The sequence below is a fragment of the Pristis pectinata genome, chromosome 32, assembly GCF_009764475.1.
Source record: "Pristis pectinata isolate sPriPec2 chromosome 32, sPriPec2.1.pri, whole genome shotgun sequence".
In the NCBI taxonomy this organism is placed as follows: Eukaryota; Metazoa; Chordata; class Chondrichthyes; order Rhinopristiformes; family Pristidae; genus Pristis; species Pristis pectinata.
The window spans coordinates 16493394-16517476 of record NC_067436.1 but is presented as its reverse complement, the minus strand read 5'-3'; the positions used below and the strand labels follow the sequence as shown (position 1 = coordinate 16517476).

Below are 24083 nucleotides of genomic sequence, written 5' to 3'. Positions count from 1 at the left end.
TGTCGTTCATAGGATTCACATCATTTGTGCTGTTGAACAGCCATCAGAAGCAGGTTTATGATGGGGTTGGCAAGTTGGTAGAAATTAAAAAGGACATTTCTACCAACTTGCCCACTGTTTTAATTAGCCATTTTAACATCAGCAACTTTAAAAAGTTGCTGATGTTAAAATGGCTAACTAAAACAGTACAATATGGAAATTGGGAGCCAGACAAAACCCGTGTTTAATAATAATGCCTATTGAATGATCAAATGCTTTTCAATGAAAGCATTGCAACTTAAGGTACTTTCTGCAAGCTTGTGGTATTCAGCAGAAGAAGCATACAAGACTTGAAGTTAAATATCTGCAGCCAGGATCATTCCATCTGCATGACATTAACTCCAAAAAGCATACATTATTTACAGTTAGAATGGAGCTTTGATTGGCTCTTCCAATGAATAGGCCCCACGTTCCATCAAATGGATATTGGAAATTGATGACTAATTCAGAGTCCCTTCATTTAATAAGATATTACCATCCAATCAATTTTTATTTTATTATCCCCAGTATGTACAGGTAAAACACATGGTAATCTATTTTAACAATGGAAAATATTCAAAAATTGCCAGTAACTTGACATTTTACTGAACCTCTAATTTCCTCTACCTGCAGCTGTGAGCTTTAAGACTCGAATTCTAGCTGTTGTTTGTGTCCTGGATTTATAATCCTGAATCCTACAGCTTTGTACATTAATAATGAAACCATAGTGATTAGAGTTTCATTTAAAAGTTTTGGGTACTGTCACAGGGAAACCTTAGCAACTGATAAATCATCAAATGACTGCAGTTTTCACATTTAATTGAATTTTCAGATATTCATTGGACAACTGTAGAGTAAACTGAAACTTACACAGGAAGTGGAAGTGATTGGGAATGTGGAGAACTATGACAGAGACATGCTTAATGTTCAAACTGAGCAAGTTAAAGTTGAGAATTTTTTTTAAATGCAGATGCTGGAAATCTGAAATAAAAAAAAACAGAAAATGCTGGAAATATTCATCATGTCAGGTAGCATGTATGGAAAAAGAAACAGTTAACTTTTCAGGTCAGAACTGGAAAAGAAAGACAAGCAATTAGTTTCCAGTAGCAAAAAAAGGATGGGGGAAGGATGGGTAAAACAAAGGGAATATTTCTGGTAGGGTGAGACCAAATCAGATTATGCTTACCTGTTCAATTTTGGTGATAGCTGTAGAACATAAACATTGGCACAGACCAATTGGGCTGAATAAGCCATTTCTGTGCTGTAATACTTTATAAATACGTCTCACATGATTTGATACCTTCAGAGGTGAAAGAAACAAAATTGCAAGAAAGCCACCCCTTTTGGATTCTTTGAAAATAATGTTTATGTTGCTTCATTGGCAGTTTTTCCAGGCTAATAACGACCTAAGGCTGCCATGGATAGGTTATCTATTACAATTCCTTAAGCATTATGTTTCCCTTGATCTTTCAGGTAACAATCTAAATTTGCCCTGGGTTTTTTTTTGCTTTTCACCTTGCATTCTTCAGAATTAGTTAATTATCAGCTGTGATGGTAATTCTCACCCCAGTTACAGGGTAAGGAAAAAGTTGCAGCATGTAATTCTTCATGGCAGAACACTTGGAACACAGTCTGACTTTTTCTGATAACTATGTAGAAATGAGTTCCTGGATTTTGCCGCTTCCCTGCTGTATAGTTTTCTATCAAAACAAGCCAATGGAGGAAACAGAATTTTGGGATATTTTTCTCACCTGCCATTCAATTTTATTCTGAAGGTAAACACTATTAATAAACATTATTGCCACCTCTTTTTTTCAAAAAGGGTGATATATTCATTGATTATATTTTTATTTGACATTACCATTTGGTAGTAGGTAACAAATAATTATAATATACTCTACTTGTGCAAAATAACAAAAATGATAAAGTATCTCTAAGTATTTCTCCTTCTCTGAATTTGAATAGTTTGAACCAGATAACAATGATAAAGGCAAAATTATTCTTGTGCACAATGGTTATTTTACAAAATTATTCTATATTTGCATATCACAGGATAAATTTGATCAATTTTAACTCATTCATACAAAAGTAATTTCCAGTTTTTCTGTGCAGTGTGGTACCTTTTTATGTGGTATTCATTTGTGCATAGAATTATGAAATAATTGCAGCAGTGACCATTTAGCTCATTCATCTGTTCCAGCTTTTAGTAGAGCAACCAGTCAGTTCAACTTTCTCCCCAGAAACTTGCAAATGTGTTACCTTCAAATATTTATCAAATCCCCTTTTGAAAGTCGCAATTTGACCTGCATTCACCAGAGTTTCAGGCAATTTATTCCAGATCATTACTATTTGCTGTGTAAAACTACTTTGCATTACAACTGGATCTGTGTCTGCTGGTCCTTGACATCTCCACCATTGGAAATAGCTTCTCTCTATTTAAAATCAAAAATTGTTTGAATGAGAGACTGTAGAACCATAATATTGCCTGTCTCTTTTTCCCCTGGTGCAGTTTGATCTGCTGAGTTTCTCCAGCATTTTCTGTGTTTATTTCTCTGTATCTCTAGCAAACTATTTCTCTCTTCATTTCCTCCATGGAGAACGTCTCTTATCTATTCTCATAACTGTTATCTCATTTCTCTGTGATATGTGCCCTCAATTTTCCAATTTTTCCAGTTCAAACTTGGGAAACTGGAAAATTGAGGGCACCTTTCGGAAAAGTGATGTGAAGTAGTCACAAATGAAGCAATAAGGAATTCAGGACTTTATCCGAGAATATGCCTACCGCTAGATATACCTTGCTGTGAACTTACCACTTCCATACCAATATGCCACAAATCATTTTTAAAATTCCACTTTATTCAATAAATAGAATAAAGCACAGGTATATTGGGAATGAAGTGTTTTTTTTACCTTAAAGAAAAGTTTTCCTTGGCAAATTTTAATCAACATAGACTGAGCTGTGATTGAGTTCTGGACTGAACTCATTTCTTCCCAATTTTGTGAAACAATTTTTTTTTGAGAGTCATACTCAATCCAATCACCAGAGAGAGAGAGAGAGGCATTAGATGACCTGTGCAAATTTTCCCTAATTACCAAGGTATTGGTCACCAGGCACATTGGGTAAAGATCAATATTGGCCACAGTCCTTTTCTGCACAAAACCCCACTCATTTATTACACCTTCATTGCCTTCAAATCATGGCATACCAATTTCCTTCCACCTAAAAACTCCTCTGTGATTTTGTTGCCTTTACGCCTGTAATTTCTTCCATCCTTGTGGCCCCCTGATCGAAGGCAACTCTGGCTCTTTCAGCCCTGTATTACCTTTGTCCATTTCAGCCGTCAGTGTCATTGTCGTCTGAAGGTCTCTTGTTGAATCTTTCCACATTTTCAAAACCCTCTTTCTATCCAGCATCTTCCATGGTGCCATTTAACTCCATCTTTCCTTCAGTATCTGGGATTTGACTGTGAACCAACTGTGAGGAACTCTGGAATTGTTGTTGTTTTAAAGGTCTTCAATCAATATATATTGATATCAACACAGCTATACAATGCTTTGTTTTTTAAACCATCCTCTCCCTTCTACACTTCTCCACATCCTACATTCTCCTTAGTCCATAAGCTGAGCTACAGTATTATCTCCATTTCACCTGCAATTTGTTCTATTTGTTGATTAAAATGCAATTTTAACAAATTGTTTGTGATATGATGATATGGTCAAGGCAAATCCAGGGCAATAATTCAAGGCAAAACTCAATAGCAGGCTGAGGAACCCTTGACTCAAATCCAGTTTCTATGACCATTGCCTTGGGGTAGATAAACAAATCAAGAGAGATGAGACAGATGCAATCAATTTTCTTCTCCAACTCCTTCCTTTCATGGATTGTATTCTGTCCTTCCGTCTTTGTCCTGGTGTTTTTGAATGGAGGATGCTGGTTAGACACTTTTCCAACCGTGTGCCTTGATGTTCAAAGTTTTTAAAATACCATGGTTTTTGATGGGATTAATCACTGGGCTGTTTAAACAAGATGGTAATTTTAGTGAAACTAAGTAGGGAACCTGGTATTCCTGCCTCAGATTAGTGTTGAGAATAATGGTGAGCAGTGTAAAAGTACAGGTGAAAGGACAGACTGAGCCAAATAACACTTGAAAGTTAGTTTTTGTTCCACATGTTTTAAAAATTCCATTACCTGTAAATTTATGTTGTCTCAGAAATTTCTGAGTTTGATTAATTGTATTGAAGTCACCGATTTGCCGTTGCAGCATGACTTATGATTTTGTTAGATTCAAAGTTTCTTTTTTCATTGCATACTTACTACTCACTATTTGTTCTGAGCCTCTAATCTTCTAAAAGGCTTTTCAGAAATTATAGATTTGAGAAAATCATGTCTGAGAACTATCTCAGAGGTTTCCTGGGTAGGCGCCACACACTCCATCATTGAGATAGCTGATCTGGGCCAGCTACGGCCTTAGAATTAGTGTGGTCTTCGAGTAAGAAACATAACCGTGGTTCTTATCCTAGATCATTGAGCAACAATCCCTCGTGGGATTGACAGATTTTTTCTAGCTGCAATTCAGTGGTTATTACTTATGCCTCTCATCTGAGGTTGTGAGTTCACCGCCATTCCAGAGATTTGAGCACAAAAATTGTAGGCTGATGTTTCAGTGTTCTGTACTTTGGAGGTGCAATTTTTGGATGAGACATCAGACTGAGGCTCTGTCTGTTTGCACAGATGGATGTCAAAACTCCCATGTCACTATTTAAAAGAAAGTTAATCCCTGTGTCCTGGGCAACATTTATGCCTTCATAAACATCTTTTTAAAAAATCAAGTCATCGGGTCATTTTCACATTGTTATTTTGTGTTGTATTTATTTTGACTGCCACATTTTTGAGATCAAAAAAAGGTAGCTGTTTGGGTACCATGTTTTGCAATATCCTTAAGTTATCAAAGGTACACTATAAATGCAAATTTTTCTTTTCATCTATCCATGAATATTGACTAAAGAGTTGGTTTGGTTTGGATGTTTACCACAGTCATTGTTATCAAAATTGTCAGGTGAAGAGCAGCGTGAGGATACAGTGGCACGTCCAGAGACCTTGGAACCAAAACCCAGTATGAACTGGTACTTTTGGTGAGGAGGTTGAAAATTAATACAATTAATCATAGTTCACCATTAAGCACAGATCAGAGACCAAGCCTAGTACAGTTTGTACAGGTGAATCAAGCACCATTATGCAGTGTATTTACCCCCTTAGGAACTGTGGCCCTGCCTTCAAGCAGTATTGGTAAAAGTCTGTATCAAGTAGATAGAGAAGGAGTTTCCTCCCACCTCCCCCATCTGCTTCTTTCCACGTACAGTTCCAGCATTTGAAACTCTTGAGTATATTTAAAGCAAAGAGCAAGTGCCAATTTCAAAGCTTTCTAAATGCAATGTCAAAATAGACCATTAAGCTGTTTAATGAGGAATTTCCTCTGAGTGTTTCTAGGTGTATCAGCCAAGAAGCATTTAAAAAAATTTAAAAGGAGCTTATTACATTATTTTTCAGAAGTGATTAATAATCTAGCAGCCATCAGAATGCTGTTACAAACTAGGCTACTATTGGTGAATGTCCCTTTAAGATAGTGTGTGTGTGTGTGTGTGGGGGGGGGGGGGCGTGCTGACAACAACAGAAGATAAAGGATGTAATGACGTTTTTGAAGCAGTCAGTTGGAGTCAGTCAGAGGAGAGAGATAGAGACACCAGCCTGCAAGTTTTATCTATCGATGGATGAGAAATAATAACCGTGTCTGTCACTACAATCCACATATGGATTATTGGAGCAATCCGGTGGAGTCCACTTTGTCGTTAACCTGTGGAGGGAAACAGGTACTTGTGTGGACGGCCACGTCTTGGATGCCTTTCGGGGTGGCAGATACTTCAGAACAAATCAGTGGAGTTCACTTTGTTGTTGACCTGTAGAAGGAAACAGGTACTTGTGTGGACGGCCACGATTCGAGTGCCTTTCAGGGTGAGGAAGATGCGGTGGAGTGGTCACTGCTGAGTAAACACTGAGGTATTGTTTGGGTTCCAAAGTGGAACATTTGGATTTTGCAATTACTCTCTATTTTCTCTCTACATCTATGTCTTATCTTCAGTCAACAGTGGTTGTTGAAGAAGCCTTTGCTCATGTTTCACCTTACGGCTTGCTGAACTGAACTTTGAGAATTATTCCTGGACTTGGAGTTTGGGACTTTGCCGCACACACACTATGAGTTTAGTTTTTGGGGTTAATGTTTAAGATTTAACATTTTTACTTCTAACACTCTAACATTTTTACTTTTATTTTTCTTATTATCATAAGTAGTTATTAATAAAGTAGTTTTTAACACTGAATCATGACTCGGTGTGTTTCTTTTGTTGCTGGTTCGTAACAATGCTCACAACAACCATCTGAGCATGATAATGACCTGGAGCTGCTGGGTTAAGGCCAATACATTTTGAAAGAGACTGGTGGAAGTGTGGGAGAACTGTGGGTGAAATGGCTTTAAAGCCATTTGATGCTTGCTGTACCATACTTTCCAACCACTTCTGACAAATATTAGGGTGTAAAAAGTACAGCGAGTACTTTTTCATTTTCTAACCAATTATTTTTATATTGTCTTTCAACCATTGCCCACTTTCATTTCCGACTTCTGTTATTAGTGCTTTCATTTCAAACTCTATGGGAGTAGTTTTTCCACCCACTTTTATCATCTCACAGTCAGGAAGATCCTCATATCCATATAATTTCACATAATTATGCAGGGAGTTATAAAATTATTTCTTGCTGTCTACACCATAATATGAAATTAATGTATTAACATGGATATATGCTGTCCCATAATTTCTATTACTGTACTGACCACAATACAGTCTATTTGTTGGTGTGGCAGCTGAATCTCTAGAGATGTTGAACAATGGAAAACCATCTGTTTGATGAAAGCTAAAAGACAAGCTAACAAAATATGCAAGTAGAATCTTTATTTTTAATTACACAGCACAAAGACGTGTTAGCACACTTGATTTGAACACCATTGCAACAGTTTTTATAGTTATTCACTAATATTATGATTTGTGGCAACACTGCAACAAATATGAGGCAGGATGTACAGTATATCTCTGGAGATGAGGAACACGGTGATCTGGTTTCTTTTTTGGAAAAAATAAAAGTGCCATGAAGAAGAAAAGTAAATTTCTCAAGCCAGGACACTTGCTAACGACACTGTTATTTTTTTACATCCAGAATGTTAAATGTCTTGAATGTTTTTGTGGCAACTGACCTTTTGCCTTTATTTATGGGATGTGAATGACATTGAAAGACCAAACTATTGTCCATCCCTGGTTATCGTAAGAACATAATGAGCCTCTTTTGAAGTCTTTAAGATGACTATGCACACACTGCTATTAGAAAATTCCAGGATTTTGGCCCAGCTATTGTGAATGACATAATTATTTGTGGCTTGGGAGTTCTGAAGATATTTCTGTTCTTGCTGCTGTCAGTGGTAAGAGAACTTCTAAGTTAAGGGGTGAAGTCAGTGTCATCTTGCTGTACTGCTACAGTACTCCCTTTATTTCTTGTAGCCTACAGTATATTTCCTTTAATTCCCTATCTTGTATTGCAAATCCATGTTCAAGGCTCACTGCCACCCTCTCAAGGGCCATAAATATCAGCCTTGCCAGCAGTTCATAACCCTAGAATTATTTTTATTTGCAAAAGTCATAATAAAGAATACATGGATTTTTTTTAGTGTTTCATTTTAGACCTCTGAGGATTTAGTCAGATACTTTACTATTCTTGATGTCAACGGATTCACTGGATGGTGTTGTCTTAATACAGTTTCAGTGGGGGGGGGGGGGGGGGTGGGGGGGGGGGAGAAGGTTATCTGGAGCATTGAGTCTAGACAGCTGAAGCTATATCTGCCTATATTGGGGTGAAGAGAGGTAAGAAGCACTGGAGACTAAAGTCAGAGAAGTAGGGAGTACTATGGGGACTGGGTGGGATTCCCAGTCAAGGAGGCAAAGTCATGAAAGAACTTTGCAAAATAAGAATTTTGAAAGTGAGGCACTGGGAGTCTGATTGCACAGGTAGATAGAGAGTGCTGGTCAAATGGGACCTGATATATGTTAGAAAGGCGATAGTGGTTTGGATAAACTGGAGTTTACTATGTTATGGAATGTGTCTCAGAGGTGACAGTGGCATGGAGGAGAGATTCAACAGCAAATGAGTTGAGACAAGCAATGTTATATGGGTGGAGCCAAGCACTTTTTGTATTGGAGAGGATTTGAAGTTGGATATTCAACTCTGATTCAGAGGATATTGTTGCTAAAAGTAATCTGGTTCAGCCTGAAGCATTAACCTACCTAGTATGTAGTCAGATTAAATCATTCAATATCCAGACTTTGATAAACCATAATCAGTCTGGAAACACAGTAGAAAGTTAGAGTTGGACAACATTAGCATAACAGTGAACGTTGTCTAATGGTTCTAGACTGTGAAACGACCTCCTCAAATTCAGCCACCTGCAGAAATTTGTCACGATTTAACGTATGCTTCATTGCTATACGCAAGCCATGACCCGAACCAATGGATGTGTGACAGAGAAGATCAGCATCAAACAAAGTTGCATCATGCACCAACACCCCTAGCAATTTTTTCTTGCCATAATGTTCCACCTCACCTCCAACAAATAACCAATGGAAGTGGAGCTAATTAACAGAACTAATAGGAAACTGTTCAATCTACAGAGACTACTCTCCAAAACCAAGGTCACCTGAGCCTCAGCAGTTGAACTGCAGTATGCAGGTAACTTTTGCATTTGTGTGTACTCAGATGCTGAGCTCCAAGCCACTGTTGACTCCTTCACTGAAGCATACAGTAGGATGGGCTTTATGCTCAATATCCATTATTTGAGGGTACTACCAACCTGCCACGCGGCACAACACTGCCTTCCAACAAAAAAGGTTCGTAGAAGACTTGGACCACTTCCCATAACTTGGGAGCCGCCTCTCACCAAAGGCAAGCATTGATGATGAAATTCACCACCACCTTCAGTGCACCGATGATCAATTGTTGAATGTCAAGACCTCAGACCTGGCACAAAACTCATGGTCTGCTGGGCAGACGTGGTTCTTTCCCTCCTATAAGCTTCTGAGATTTGGACCATCCATAGTAGGCACCTCAAGGAACTGGAAAGATAGCCTTGTCTCTGCAAAATCCTCCCACTGGAAGGATAACTAAACCAAGATCAGTACCTGTGTCCCTGATTGTACCCAGTGAATTCCATTGGCTAAGTCACATAACTTGCATGCCTATCACCAGCTTTGCAAAACAGACGCTCTTTTCCAAGCTCTGTAATGAAAAGAAATTACCAGGCAGACAGAGGAAAAAGATCAAAGCCTCCTTGAATAATTGCAGCATCCCTACTGACTCTTGAGAATCCATGGCTCATGACTGCTCAAAATAGAGGAGTATTCATATTGATGCTTCAGGAGCACACAGGAGCCCTGTGTAAACGGCAGAAGGATCAGAGCATCTCGCAACTATCACCTGCCTGCCTCATCTGTGAAAAAGTTTGTGGTTTCTTCAGTCACCTCAGGGCTCACAAAACCAAAGTGGAAGCAAGTCACCTTTGATCCCAAGGGACTGCCTAAGAAGATGGGATATTGACTAAGGGTTTGAGGACAAATCAATAAATGCCTCCAGATATAATGTAAAGCCTGGAGATGTTGCCTGTTACTGGATATGTTTGGGCTATAACTTTGCAATTAAAACCTAGTGAGGATAATCCTTCTGAGCTAGGAAGCAGAGAGGCAACAGAGGAGAATGATGCATCAGTGGCCCTGAAAGGACGAAGAGACAACAATAGTGAAGTGTCAGAGAATGTCATTTATGACTTCTGTTTCAGTGCGGGATAGGTGTGGAAACCAAATTCGAAAGATTTAAGTAGGGAGTTCTGGGCAAGGATTTGCGAGGTGACATGTTCAGAGATTTTGAAGAGTAGAGAAACTTTGGAGATGCTTAGTGAATCAATTGATGACTGGACATTGAGTATTGATTACATTGCCGTCTTCTCAACAAAACACAGGTGACGTATTGCAGAGAAACTCGTATTTCTGCATGATATGTATGTTAGTGAATGGAACAGACTTTTTCTTCTCAGGGTCACCCTATGTTCCTTTTTATTTTGAAATAATGGCATTCACAATCCACAAAATGCAATCAAAGAGCCCAAGATTTATACCGAAACTTTTCTTTCTATCATCTTCTGTATGCAACTGGTATGGATTTGTTGTAAGGTAGCAGAGCCTGAAATCTCACAGAAGTCTAGGGATTATTATACCAGCATCTTTGCAGTACTGCTTAATTAGCTTGTAAGCAAGCTTCACTGAGCTGGCAATTGGTTGCAATCTGCCACAGTTAGTTATCTTTCAGCTAAGTGAAAGAGGTCCCATGATGCTGAGTATGGCCTCAGAAGGGAAAACTTTATAATAAGAGTAATGTCCCTCATCATACTGGAGTTCTTCAGCACTTTAAGGGCAGATTACAGTTCCTAATTAAATTTTTGTGGCCTTAATTAAAGAATCTGCTTAGGTTTTACGATTGTTCAGTTAAACTTTCCACTCTGCTCTGATTTAATTATTCTGATGAATGCAATTAGTATGCAACGGGAATTGTTCATTTCATTTGCATATTATATTGGATAATTGGATGAAGCTGAAATGATTAAATTACAGGAATGACAGATGAATCCACTTTTGTTCACGACTGGAATTAAGTTTGTAAGAATGACCACGGTGGGAATTGGTGTTCTTTGCATATTCATGAAGGAAAAAAATGCAGATTGTTAATTTGTAAAAGTGTTGCAGGGTACTTGCTGCATAGCCCTTGATCTCAGCTGGCAACCAAGAATATATCCCTGCTGTATTAAAGAATAGTGTGGTTACCTCATTTTTCAAATTGAAAACTGATGGAACATCACAGATCAAAGTACTGATAAACTAAAAGAGTGTAAGGAAAAGGGTGCTATAGGTGGTTGTTATTTGCATCACCCAGTGAAAAACGAGGCCACGGGTCAATCTCCTGATAAGATCACGATCTTACTGAGGGCAGCAAGTTGGAACAATACAGTTACCAGCACCCTTCAGCTTTTGAAACAAAATGTTCATTACAGTTCCCTGCAGTCACTTTCTAGGGCTACATGTGCTAAGCTCAACCAATGTTGGCCTCATGGTGTTTACCGCATTGGTTTACACAGGAAGGCCACTTGACCAAAATATTGGATAGCTACTGGAAACCATGATACTACATCCAAGTAATTGCTGACACTCTAATCAGAGGAAAAAGTAAAACAAGCTCAAGCACCCAAACAGTTGAGAGTCCACTTTCTTTAGTTGTGAATGGATTATTATCAACCTAACCATCAATATAAAGCTGGAACTTTTATAGGGTGCAGATGTGCAACAATAGCAACAGCCTTTTGTTATTTTAATGCAGACTTGAACTCTGAATTGTAAAGCAATTAATTTCAAAGGACAGGAAAGGTGATGCTGCTCATAGTCAAGTTCAATAACATTAGATTGGACCATGTTCGGCAGACTGTTTTCTTTGAATTTGTTAACGTGCAATTGCTCTTTTGATTGCCCTAACTCAGACGCAATGCTGGATGAAGGCGAGGGCACTCCTTTGTTGATTGTCCTTTGTTTTCCAAACTGATAGGTCTGCTGATATCACCTTCTCCTTTAATTTTAAAGCTCTCATTTTATATCTGGTCCCCAAGTTTCCCATGATTTCACTTCTTCTGCTTCATTACCTTTGTCTTAACCTTGGCCTTTTTCCTCCCCAGCACCTCAGTGCCATAATACATTCTGTAGTATTTTTAGTCTGTTTAATTCTTCTTTCCAATGTACTTTTATTGATGCCTCCTTTCTGTCTCAATTTTATGTCCTTCCCCCCCCCCCCCCGTCCTTATCATTTCTATTAAAATGTTTCTTCATCTTTTGTGAACCTTGTCAATTATGAAAAGTGAGAACAAAGCATTGACTGTAGCCTGTTAATATCACAGAAGCTGTTTGGTTTGCTGAGTATTTCCAGAGATTTTTCATTTTCCACCATTACCCAAAATTTGCAACTTAAATCAATATTTATAATTTGAAGAATATTAGTTTCCTTAAGCTGATATGAATATAGGACCAGGAGTGAGTCTTGCTCTACCAGCCAGTGAGATAGTGAATACCTGTATACCTGTCTATGCCCTAGCAAACATCTACCAAACTTGGATTAAAAATTAACATTGGACCATTACTGTTTGCTGCAGAAAGTTCCCAACCTCTACTAACTTCAGCAATGTATAACTGTCCCCTAATTTTGAAAGACTTGGCTCTGATTTTCGGAGTGTACCTCCAGTCAAAAAGCTAAGCATATGGAACATGATTGGGTTAATCCACCTTTTCCTTTTTTCCAAGAACCCAAGTGAAGAGACACCACTAATCCTGAAAAGTAAGGATGAAATGGCTGCCAAGTTTGATTCATATAGGAAAGTAATTTGTAGAAAGTATGGAATGAGAGAGTGAGATTTATATGTATGATCAGATTAATATGGATAAATATACTCTACAGTGCTTCTGGAGAATCAGTTAAGTAGGCATGGAATGAAGTTCTAAGTCAACTACTCCATAGAATGATACAACAGAGATCTGTATCTTTTGCTTCCTGCTGGGTATGCTCTGTATCCCTCATGTATAACACTACATTAGAAGAAGAACACTGTGTAAACATTATTGGCCAAATTATGTATGATGTGATCTGCCACACAGACTCTCTCTTGTTCTGTACCATTTCCTACACTGACCTGATACCTGTTGTCCTTGGCCTCTGGATCACATTAAAAAAAACTATTCAAGGTTTTAAGGAAGCAACTATGTACTTTAAAAGTAATATCATTTTAATTTAAAACATTAATAAATACTGTCACCATTTGTATGCCAGCCCTCTCTGGTATAAAGCTGAGGGTCTGGTGCCACTGCACTGTAGTGAGTGGTGAGTCCACAGGTGGAACGGGAAGTCAGATATACTGGCATCTAATCTTCAGCTTGTCTTCGATATCTACATTTCAACATGCAGGGGGAGAAGTCTGAGACACTGAACAGCTGGTGGATGGTAGTTCCTTGTGGAACCACAGCCAGGAGATGGGCACAATTGTGTCCATTAAAGTAAATTAGCATAAACTGGAAATACCTGCAGATCAAGCAGCATTTGTGAAGACGTGAGAGATTGTGGCATTTTAGGGATATACTCTTTTAGATATAGATATTTTAGATATTTATTTATTAATCATATGTACATCGAAACACACAGTGAAGTGCATCTTTTTGCGTTACTAAGAGTGTGCTGGGGGCAGCCCGCAAGTGTCACCACTCTTCCGGCGCCAACATAGCATGCCCACAACTCCTAACCCATACATCTTTGGAATGTGGGAGGAAACCGGAGCACCTGGAAGAAACCCATGCAGACACATAGGATGAACGTACAAACTCCTTACATACAGCGGCAGGAATTGAACCCAGGTCACTGGTGCTGTAATGGCATTACGCTAACCACTACACTACCGTGCTGCTGGGTATTAGACCTGAAATCGAAACAATAAATACTTTAGCAATGTTAGAGAAAATGAAAAAGAATGGAAGTGGTAGCTTGCAAAAGAGCACTATTCAGGTGATAGAGAAACATTTTACATATAATTGTTGTTTGAAAATTTCCATTTAAACCTACCTTTTGACAGAGATGAATTTGGTGGAAGCATTAAGCACATCTCTTCTGTAACTACTGTAGGTATCTGATTCAACACAAAAGAAACATTCAACACGAAAGTGTTAGAGCTTTGTAAATTTGCTTAGATTATCATCTTTAAATGTGGTATTTTTAAAACAATTTGCCATCCAGCAACTCCGTGAGTAGTTGCAACTTTATTTACAGAAGGCATCTCAGATTGTCCATCCAAATAACCTGTAGAGATCTAGTACTGATGTAAAATGTAGTTACTGTACAAAGAAAAGACCATGATCTTATCTGATTTCATTCTTGCATTTTTTTTTACTCATTTTACTCACTAATTTGTACCCAGCTGTGGCTTGGTTGGTACATATTCTCATCTGCATCAGAAGGATATGGATTTAAATCACATGAGTACAAAAGTCTAGGCAACTACCCTAGTGCCTTACTGTGCAGGTGCTGCATTGTCAAAGATGCCATTTTTGGATGAGGTGTTAAGCAGAGCTTCTGCCATTAATATGTGGCAGTTTATAGAAGTTTCTGCATGGATTGTCTGCTACATTTCCCGCAGTGACTAAACTGCAGAAGTACTATATTGGTTGAAAAGTGCTTGGATATGTCCTAAAAAGGACTTGAGAGATGCTATATAAATGCCATTGACTGTCTTTCTTTCATCTCCTTCCCATGCCCAGTAAAGGGGTTTTATCTTGTCAATTACGTGCAGGAGAAATATTTGTCCGAGTTTCAAAAGGTTACGCAAGACTCACGATTGGGTTCTGGAACAGCCTTTGCATCTCAGCGCTAATGTAAGCACTGGCGGAACTATAAAGCAATGTAGAATTGACCTAAGAGCAAGAAAAAGGCCCATTATGTGACATTTTCTGCTGATTCAGTGCCTCTGCCTCGGGTTCTGTTTATGTATGTACGGGAGGAAATAATGCAGATCTTCTATCCTTAAAGCAAATCTATTCAGCACAAGTATGAAAAATTCTTTCCATTTGACATTAACCCCTGATGTACTTAGTCTTCAAAGAAATTTTGAGCGTTAATATATTGTTTTATTTCTTGCGTCTGGCATCTGTGTGAGCATTGGATGAAAAAGCTTTTTGAGGCTGAGGGCAGTATTTAAAAAATGCAAATCACCAAAATTAAAATTTAATATTCAAAGAGGAATATTTTCTTTTCATTTTATCTGATCATTTTAGTGTTCAATATTAGTCATAGATTTTTACAAATGATTTTTGAATGAAGAGTGGATTAAAAATAAGCAACACAGAAAGATACAGAAGTGTTGTAACAAGACCAGGGACTCCAAAAAAGTGATTGAAATTGGACTGTTCAGTAAAAATTTGCAGTGTCGTATTTATGGTGGCAGAGTAAGAACGGTACAGGTGCTGGGCGTGTAGCATGTAAAATGGACCAAAACCATGTCATACATTTAATGTAATTAGTAAAAGGAGTATAGGGGGATGTAGAATTATTTTTGCCAGAGATTGTTCTGGGGATTTAACTTGCTGCTGGAAAGGATAGTAGAAGCAGAATTGCTCGTTGGATTTAAAACATACTTAGACATGTATTTAAATCTGTGACTTAATGGAACAAGAGTTAGAATGTACACCAGATAACCCTTTGGCCATGTGGACAAGATAGACCTGATGGTTTCTAGTAAAACACTTTATATAACTCATTGTCAAGATTGAACCAAGCTACTTCGTACATGGTAGGAGAGAAAATCAGCTAACTATCAAGAGAGCATCAGCTAGCTCTGGTTATAGATAGCCATGCAAAGCTCTTGCAGCAGATTGCCTGTCCAGTTTCTTGAATTAAGTGATGGTCAAAGAAGTTGAAATATAAATGTGAAAAATGTTAAAAATATAAAATCTGGTCTTTGCTGCTATTTTCATTTGACTTTGGCAGGCAAAAAAGGCAGAAAAATACATGTCATAATTAAATGCTGAGTTTTGATAGGGAATAGATGTAAAGTGGACTGGCTAAGTGAATTTCTGTATTCCCTTTGTGATGTGCAAGTTAAAGGTAGGAGTGTGCCATGTGGCTCATTAACAGCACGCTAGCATTTGACAAGTCCCTGACGTCCCATTTATTAAATAAATGGACATGCCTTCCATGTTCTATTCAAATGGGGTTCAGTCCAGTCCAGTATTAATGTTGAAGGCAGCCAAATCTTTTTAAACGTTACTGTAAACTAGATTTATGACTGACACGCACCCCCAACCCCCACCTTTAACTTTGCAACTGAAAGGCTAAGCTGCTACCTAGTTCGGAAAAAGGAAGGGAGAGGTTACAGTAAATTACATAGAAATCCTGTAGGTTAGGCAGAAACAGGTTAGGCAACTGAGCCCTTATTTATTCAGTGCAAAGCTCTCCCATCTTGTGCAATGTGGGGTTTCAGCACATGGTTATTGTCTCTTTAAAATCTGCAAGTGGATGTAGAAAACCTGATTCTTCTATTCAATCTTCATAGAGACTAGGTGACCACCTTGAAACCTGACGTGATTTTAAGCAGCAGGAGTAACTGCTCTTACCTCAGCCTCCACTCATAAATTGTTGGTGGGATATTAATTTGACCCTAGATTCAGTGCTAATCTTGCTATACATTTACACTCATTTCCTGAAGAACAAGAAATGGAATAGGAAGGGTTTAGAGGGATACAGGTGAAATGCAGCCAAATGGGACTAACTTAGATGGGTATCTCAGTTGGTATGGACAAATTGGGTTAAAGGGCCTGATTTATCTTATTACTCTATGAATCTAGAAAAGAATACTACCAGGAGGTAAAATATTCTGAAAACACATACTGAGAGAATTTCTACATTTCCTAATTCCCATAATCCCTCCGTTAATTTTCTTAATTCCTCTGTTTCCTGATGCCACAAGTTTTTCTATCTCAGTCTTGAGTAGACTCGCTGTTGAATTACCTGAGCTTTCTGGAATGGAGAATTCCAAATTTATGACATACTGAGTGAAGACATTTCTTTTCACCTCAGCACAAAGGCTGACTCCTTATCTGAGACTATTTCAGGACCCTGCAGTTGATAGATTCTACCCTGTCAAGCTCTCTTAAAAATTTTCTGTTTCAATAAGATCATCTTATTTTTTTAAACTTTGGAAAATAAAAGCCCATTTTACTTGTACATTTTACACAGGTTAGCCCACCATCCCAGGAATCAATCGACTGATACAACCCTCCTAAAGCAAGTATCTCCTTCCTTGAGTAAAGGACTGAAACAATTCTCTTGGTGTGGTTTTGCCAAAACCTAATACATTGCCTGCCACAAGACATCCTTCCCTTTCAATGAAGTCCTCCTTTGCAATAACGTTCCTTTTGTCTTCCAGATTGCTTGCTATATTAGCAGGGTAACTTTCTGTGATTCATATATTAGAACACATGAATCCCTTTGATCTACAAAAGAAATTTTGCTTTTGCCTTCTGTCCAAAGTGTTTCCACATTGTTGCCACCTTGCCAATTAACTAACCTCTCTACATTCCTTTGCAGCTGCTTGCCAGCCTTCTGCAGCTTATTTTTGCATGTAGCTTTGTCTAATGTCCCTCAGTTTTACATCCTTAAAAAAAAGGCAGAGAAATTCCTGACTAATATTTTAAAAAGAAAAAAGTAGAACATAAAGGAGAATTTGGCTTATAAATGGGAGATTCCTGTACTACTACCTGACGCTTTCTCTACAAATTGTGTCCTAATTGATAAATATGCATCACTAGGAACTGCTGAGATTTTATTTAAATCTCAAGGCCATTAGCCAAATGATAGAGTCATTGCCATCCGAGAGGAACATGCGCAGCAGTCACTTTCCCCATCACCAAATCCAAACACAATCAAATGTTTTGATCTGTTAACTGAGCCAGAGGAATCTCTCTGATTCTGTGGAACACAAGTGCTCAATCGTGAAATGATCCAGTACTGATCTCTTGAAAATCAGCCACGGACAGTTGTCTAATTGAGATAAGTGCCACAGTGGGTTTACACAGGAAGTGCAATGGCATGACTTCCCCACAATTGTTGGCAGGATGAAATATTCGGCTGTCACAACCTTAATGAGTGAATACAGAATTTGTAACCAGAGGATTGAGAACTGACTAAGGAAAACATTGCTGGTAATAACAGTGAAAAAACAGTATTGTGAAAATGATGAGGCCACTGGGAGTTGCAGTTTCATTGAAGATCTTCACTCAGGGGCTTTCTTAATGGCCAGTGTAGCTTCCTGTGGGGAAACACACTTCCCAAAATGACCTTAGCTCATTTTACATTTTGTGATTCCCAAAGGTCATGTTGAGAGAAAGCGACTTGATGCAGTGCACATCTTGCTAATGTGCATCTGTTCTCCAGGAGTGCCAGATCTAGTTGGACTTATCCCTGAAAGTTACATCACGAGATCAGAAATGTCACTGGAACCCCAAGCAGTATTTGGTGATTGGTTGGCAATTTGTAATTGGTTTATTATTGTCACATGTATCGAGATACAGTGAAAACCTTTTGTTTGCATGCCATCCAGATAGATCTTTCCAGACACATACATCAAGGTAGTACAAAAGGAAAACAATAACAGAATGCAGAATATCGTGTTACAGTTACAGAGAAAGTGCAGTGCAGGTAGACAAATAAGGTGCAAGGGCCATGACAAGGTGGATTGAGAGATCAAGAGTTTATCTTTATTGTATAAGAGGTCCATTTAAAGTCTTATAACAGCGGATAGAAACTCTTCTTGAGCCTGGGTATGTATTCTCAAGCTTTTGTATCTTCTGCCTAATGGAAGAGGGAGAAGAGAGAATAACTGGGGTGGAAAGGGTCTCTGATTATGTTGGCTGCTTTCTCGAGGCAACGGCAATTGTAGACAGTGTCAATGGAGGGGAGGCTGGTTTGCGTGATGGACTGGGCTGCGTTCACAACTCTCATGGGAAAGGCCCATGAAAAGCCCAAGTGCCCTCGTACCATGCCTGGCAACAAAACCATTTTATGTTTGAAGTTGCAAGTAGACCCTCAAGTCAGAAACTAACAGTATTAACCCAATGTTTAATTTATCCCACCCACATTTTGGCTGACACATTGAACTTGCTCCCAGCCACGATGCTGCTGTGCAAGAGTGGCACCACCAACAATTCTCTTCCTGAAGTGTTCAGACAGCCGATTACCTGTATATTCAATGGGGCAATTCTTGGTTCACTGTTGATGTCACAAACCATGCTCTAGTACAGCATACAAATGTAGAAATCCTGGGGTTTTACACTTCCTCAGAAAATCTGTTCACCTTGGACCACTTACAGGCTGGTGAAATCGTGGCCACTCACTACGCAGGTGAAAAGTGAGAGGACAAAGCCACCTTTGCCACTGTATCAGCCTGATTATGATTTATGTCCTCAGCAGTTTTTTGAGGTGGCACAGAATCTGTCCACATAGCCTCACCTGAAGCTGTTAAGTGGATCCACAGCATTGACATACACGTTTAACCTGATGCTCAAGTAGTAAACTGCATAAAGGGAAATCACTGTACACCAACCCTTGGCTGCCCTCACCAGCTTCCTATAAAAGTACCCTGAAGAAAGCACAACAGGATTCCAAAGCTAAGCTTCCTATAAAAGCACAACAGGATTCCAAAGCCAAATTGCTCTCCATTTTCTGTAGCTACTGGCTACGTTCACTGGACCTACAATCCTGAACTCCAGAAGTTGCTGATCTAGGTAACAATACCGCAAAAAACAAACGGCCAGAGGAACTCAGCAGGTCAAGCAGCATCTGTGGAGGCAAAGGGGTAGTCAACTTTATTACTCCAGTATTCCATTTAACAATACAACAATACCTCAGGAACTCCAAGAGAAATTTACTTTGTCCTGTATTTCAGTGAGCAGCACTACAGATAATGTACTAGCTTGTACAAAATTGCAACTATAAATAGTACTAATTTATGTATTTTAATCTCTCTTTAAAATGGTGAAAAAAGAAATTTTACATCAATATTTTACATGAATCTGCATAAATACTCGTACAGGTTCAAACGTTTGCACTGAAAATGTAACATGTTTTAATCACGCAAGGGAGAATCAATGCATGTGGTATATTTGTACTTTGGGAAAGCTTTTGATAAAATCTCAAATAAGAGGTTAAGGTGAAAATTAAAGCATGTGGGATTGTGGATAATATACGGGCACAGATTGAGAATTGGTTGATTGACAGGAAACAGAGTAGGAATAAATGGATCATTTTCCAGATGGCAGGCAGTGACTGATGGAGTGTCACAGGGATCGTTACTTGGTCCCCAGCTATTCACAATTTACAGTCATGACAGAGTCTCATAGAAACCCATAAAATTCTCACAGGACTAAACTGGCTAGATGCAGAGGGCATGAGGATCCAGAATCAGGGTCACATCCCAGGATACCAAGTGTGCTATTGAGAACAGAGATCAGGAGAATTTTTTTTCACCAGGAGAATGGTGAATCTGTGGAATTCTCTACTACAGAAGGCAGTGGAGGCCAAGTTATTAAATGTATCAAAAAGGAGATTGATATATTTTTTAATGCTAAGGGGATCGAAGGACACTGGGAGAAGTTGGGAACAGTGGTATAGCTCTTAGAACCACTGCAAGAAGTTGATTGTTTTACAGTATTTTTTAAAGACTGAGGTGAGGAGTTTGAGACCATGGCAAAGCTCAGCTTTGAACTGTTGCATTTCCACACAGCTTAGCAGCTCAGGAGTCCTTATTAATGGATGTGCATGTAAAACGTTCACACAATTGCCTTGTGATCCTGCTTTGGCTTTTACCCAGACATGCCGTTGGGTAGCTCAGGAGTTGGAGTTACCACAAGCTGCTTTTATATTATTCAGGTGGTGTGCAGCATAAAGTTACCATATTCACTGTGGTAGCCCTGTTGAAAGAAATATAAAAGCAACTATGATATCTTGTCAACAATCCCGGCCACAGTAAAACTGAATAGTGTTTTGTTTTGGCAAGCAGCTAACCAACTATTTTGTTTAAAGGGAACACAAAAACACAAGCCGTTCAAGCCTGTTGTGTCAGTGATATCAAAACTAATCCTAATAATGCCTGCCCAACTTGTCTCTATGTTTCTTAAAATCCTGGGGAAGAATAATCTTTCCCTCTTGGATTTAAAAAAAAATTACTTGAACTTACATCAGCTTTTTGTAGGAAAAGATATCCACAGTCCTCCCATCCTTTCTGTTTAGAAGCGTTTCCTAATTCTCCCTGAAATGTTTGGCTCTGATTTAGGTTAATGTCACCTTGTCCTAAACTCCCCATTTGCTTTTAGGAATAGGTTTGATCCATGAATTACTTTCAAAAACCCTACAACAAACCATCCCTAAACCTTCTGCATTCCAAAGTGTGCCGTGCTAGCGTTGAGATAAAGTACTATGGACATTGTGCTGTCTATTAATAACGTAGGATAGATTTTTCTTTTTCCTCAAGTTTGCACTGGTATACAATTTCATGGAAATCAGCAGTCTTCCAGGACCATTCCTCATTGATCCTTTTTGTGTGTATTTAGATGATGATACTTCACAGGCTGCTACTCAAGAAAGAACACGGTAAAGTTGCTGGGTAGGTTTTGCTCGCCTCCAGGTGGATTGTGTCATTTCTTTGCTGAAATGAGCCAATTTGGAGCAAGTGTTCAACTGAAGCTAGAGATTATGACCAAAGTAGTTAAACATTAATTCAGTCAGTCTATGTACCAACTGAATCTGCTACAAAATAGACAATTTTGTTACATTATCAATGGACCTGCAGATCCCTAACCCTACCTCACCAATGGAACACTACAGGCCACCTCTTGCACTACCATGGACTTGTCCCTGTTTGTGTCTGTTTTTTGCACTAAGGTCTTGATTTTGCATGGTCTGTTTTTCTCTCTCTCTTCACTGTCTTGTATAATTTATATTCTGTGTGTTGTCTGTAATGCTGCTACATGCAAGTTTTTCATTGTACCTGTACCTCCCTGTACATGTGCACATGACAATAAGCTCAACTTGACATTTAAGCCATAATTTAGATGGAAGGCTTTGGCATTGCCTTCATGTTGTTTCTACCTGAGTGACCAAACAAGGCAGTGGTTTTCTACTTCAGTCAAAAAGCTGTGACACTCCCTCGATACTGATTATGCACTCAAGTCTCTGCATTAGACTTTAACCTGCATCTTTCTGATCAACAACAAATTCTTCCCTTTATACAGTTTCTTTAACATAGTAAAACATCTTAAGATGCCATGACAGATGGTACCATGCCATGTTATGGTGAAATGGGTGTGATTGAGTGTGACATCGAGGCGTTCTCATAAAGTTGAAGTCTATGAGAATCGAGGGGAAAACTCCGCTGGCTGGAGTCAGACCTCGTACTGAGGAAAGTGATTGAAAACCCGTCATCTCAGCCACAGGCATTGTCCAGACAATCTCCTACAGTAGTGTCTCAGGACAACTTTCTTTAGCTGATTGTCAGTCCCTTATCCATGTCTAGGGCAGCATGCCTGGCTTAAAAAGAGGCAAAATCATCCCATATTAACAATATCGTGGGGTTACTGGTGACAGAACTTTAATGGACTAGCCATGTAAACGCTACAGCTACTCAAGCGGGTCAGAGACTGTGTATTCTGCAGCAAACAGGGCATGGGTCAGGAGTATGACAGACTAATCCTAGTATGTCTGGATGAGTGCAGCTCCAGCAACATTCAAGAAGTTCAATGCTATCCAAAGCAACCTACTACATTGGCACTCTACCCATCATCCAGAATGTTCATTCCATTCAACAACTACCTACCATGACCAAATCTGTACTGTCTACAAACTACAGTGCAAAGATTCATCATGTCTAATCCAACAGCATTTCCCAAACCCATAACATTTAAAAGGACAAGGACAGTAGGCACATCAGACCTCCACCAACTGCAGTCCCCCTACAAATCACACACCATCTTGACTTGGAAATATATCACCTTTCCTTCGTTATTGCAGAATTAAGACTCTTGAACCCCTTGCCTAAGAGCACGGCACCTTACCCACAAGGACTGCATTGGTTTAAGAGGGTGTTTTTATCACCACCTACTTAAGCACAATTAGAAATGGACAATAAATGCTGGCCTTGTCATTGATGTCCACATCTCATGTTTCAATTAAAAGACGGTATGAGATATTCGGACGTGTTCAATTGCTTGATGGAAAAAGTAAGGCTTTAAGAAACATTTCAAAGTGAGTCTGAGGATTAGTGGGGAATGTCCAGAGTTTTGGCAAGAGTTGCTGCACACAAGGTGAAGGTTGATACCTGATAACAACAATGTTATCATAGTTTGTGTGATAAATCCATATGAAGTTTGCATCATTCGTGCCTATATTCATTTTCAGAAAATCATCAATAATCTCAGCTGAAAAGAGCACACTTTATAAACCAAGACCACTTGTTGGTTGGTAACTGCACACTCTTCATTCAACAATGAAGTTGCAAAATATTCCATGTTTCATTATTTCCTGTCGCATTCTGCAACCTGCTGTTGAAAATGCCACACCAATTACTAATTTACTGAAAAAAGTTGCTTTTTTTAAAAAAAACTGCAATGTAACATTTGGAATTTAATAGGATACCCTTACACCACTGTTGCTGGCAGAATCTCAGACGGCAACAAGGAGGTGTACAGGAGTGAGATAGATTAGCTGGTTGAGTGGTGTCGCAACAACAACCTCACACTCAACGTCAGCAAGACCAAGGAATTGATTGTGGACTTCAGGAAGGGGAAGTCAGGAGAATACACACCAGTGCTCATTGAGGGGTCAGCGGTGGAAGGGGTGAGCAGCTTCAAGTTCCTGGGTATCAACATCGCGAAGAAACTATCCTGGGCCCAACACGGTGATGCAATCACGAAGAAAGCATGCCAGCAGCTCTACTTCATTTGGAGTTTGAGGAGATTTGGTATGTCACCAAAGACTCTTGCAAATTTCTACAGATGTACGGTGGAGAGCATTCTGACTGGTTGCATCACCGCCTGGTATGGAGGCTCCAATGTGCAGGATTGAAAGAGGCTGCAGAGGGTTTTAGACTCAGCCAGCTCCATCACAGGCACAGCCCTCCCCACCATCGAGAACATCTTCAAGAGGCAGTGCCTCAAGAAGGTGGCATCCATCATTAACGACCCTCACCATCTGGGACATGCCCTCTTCTCGTTACTACCATCGAGAGGAGGTACAGGAGCCTGAAGACCCACACTCAACCATTTAGGAACAGCTTCTTCCCCTCCACCATCTGATT

The 24083-nt window shown here is 39.2% G+C and overlaps 1 protein-coding gene across 4 annotated transcripts in view; it reads left to right on the top strand.

Annotated features, from left to right (window-relative positions):
- Positions 1-24083, top strand: part of scaper (S-phase cyclin A-associated protein in the ER) — a 276699-nt gene that overhangs the window by 245150 nt on the left and 7466 nt on the right. The window lies entirely within an intron of this gene.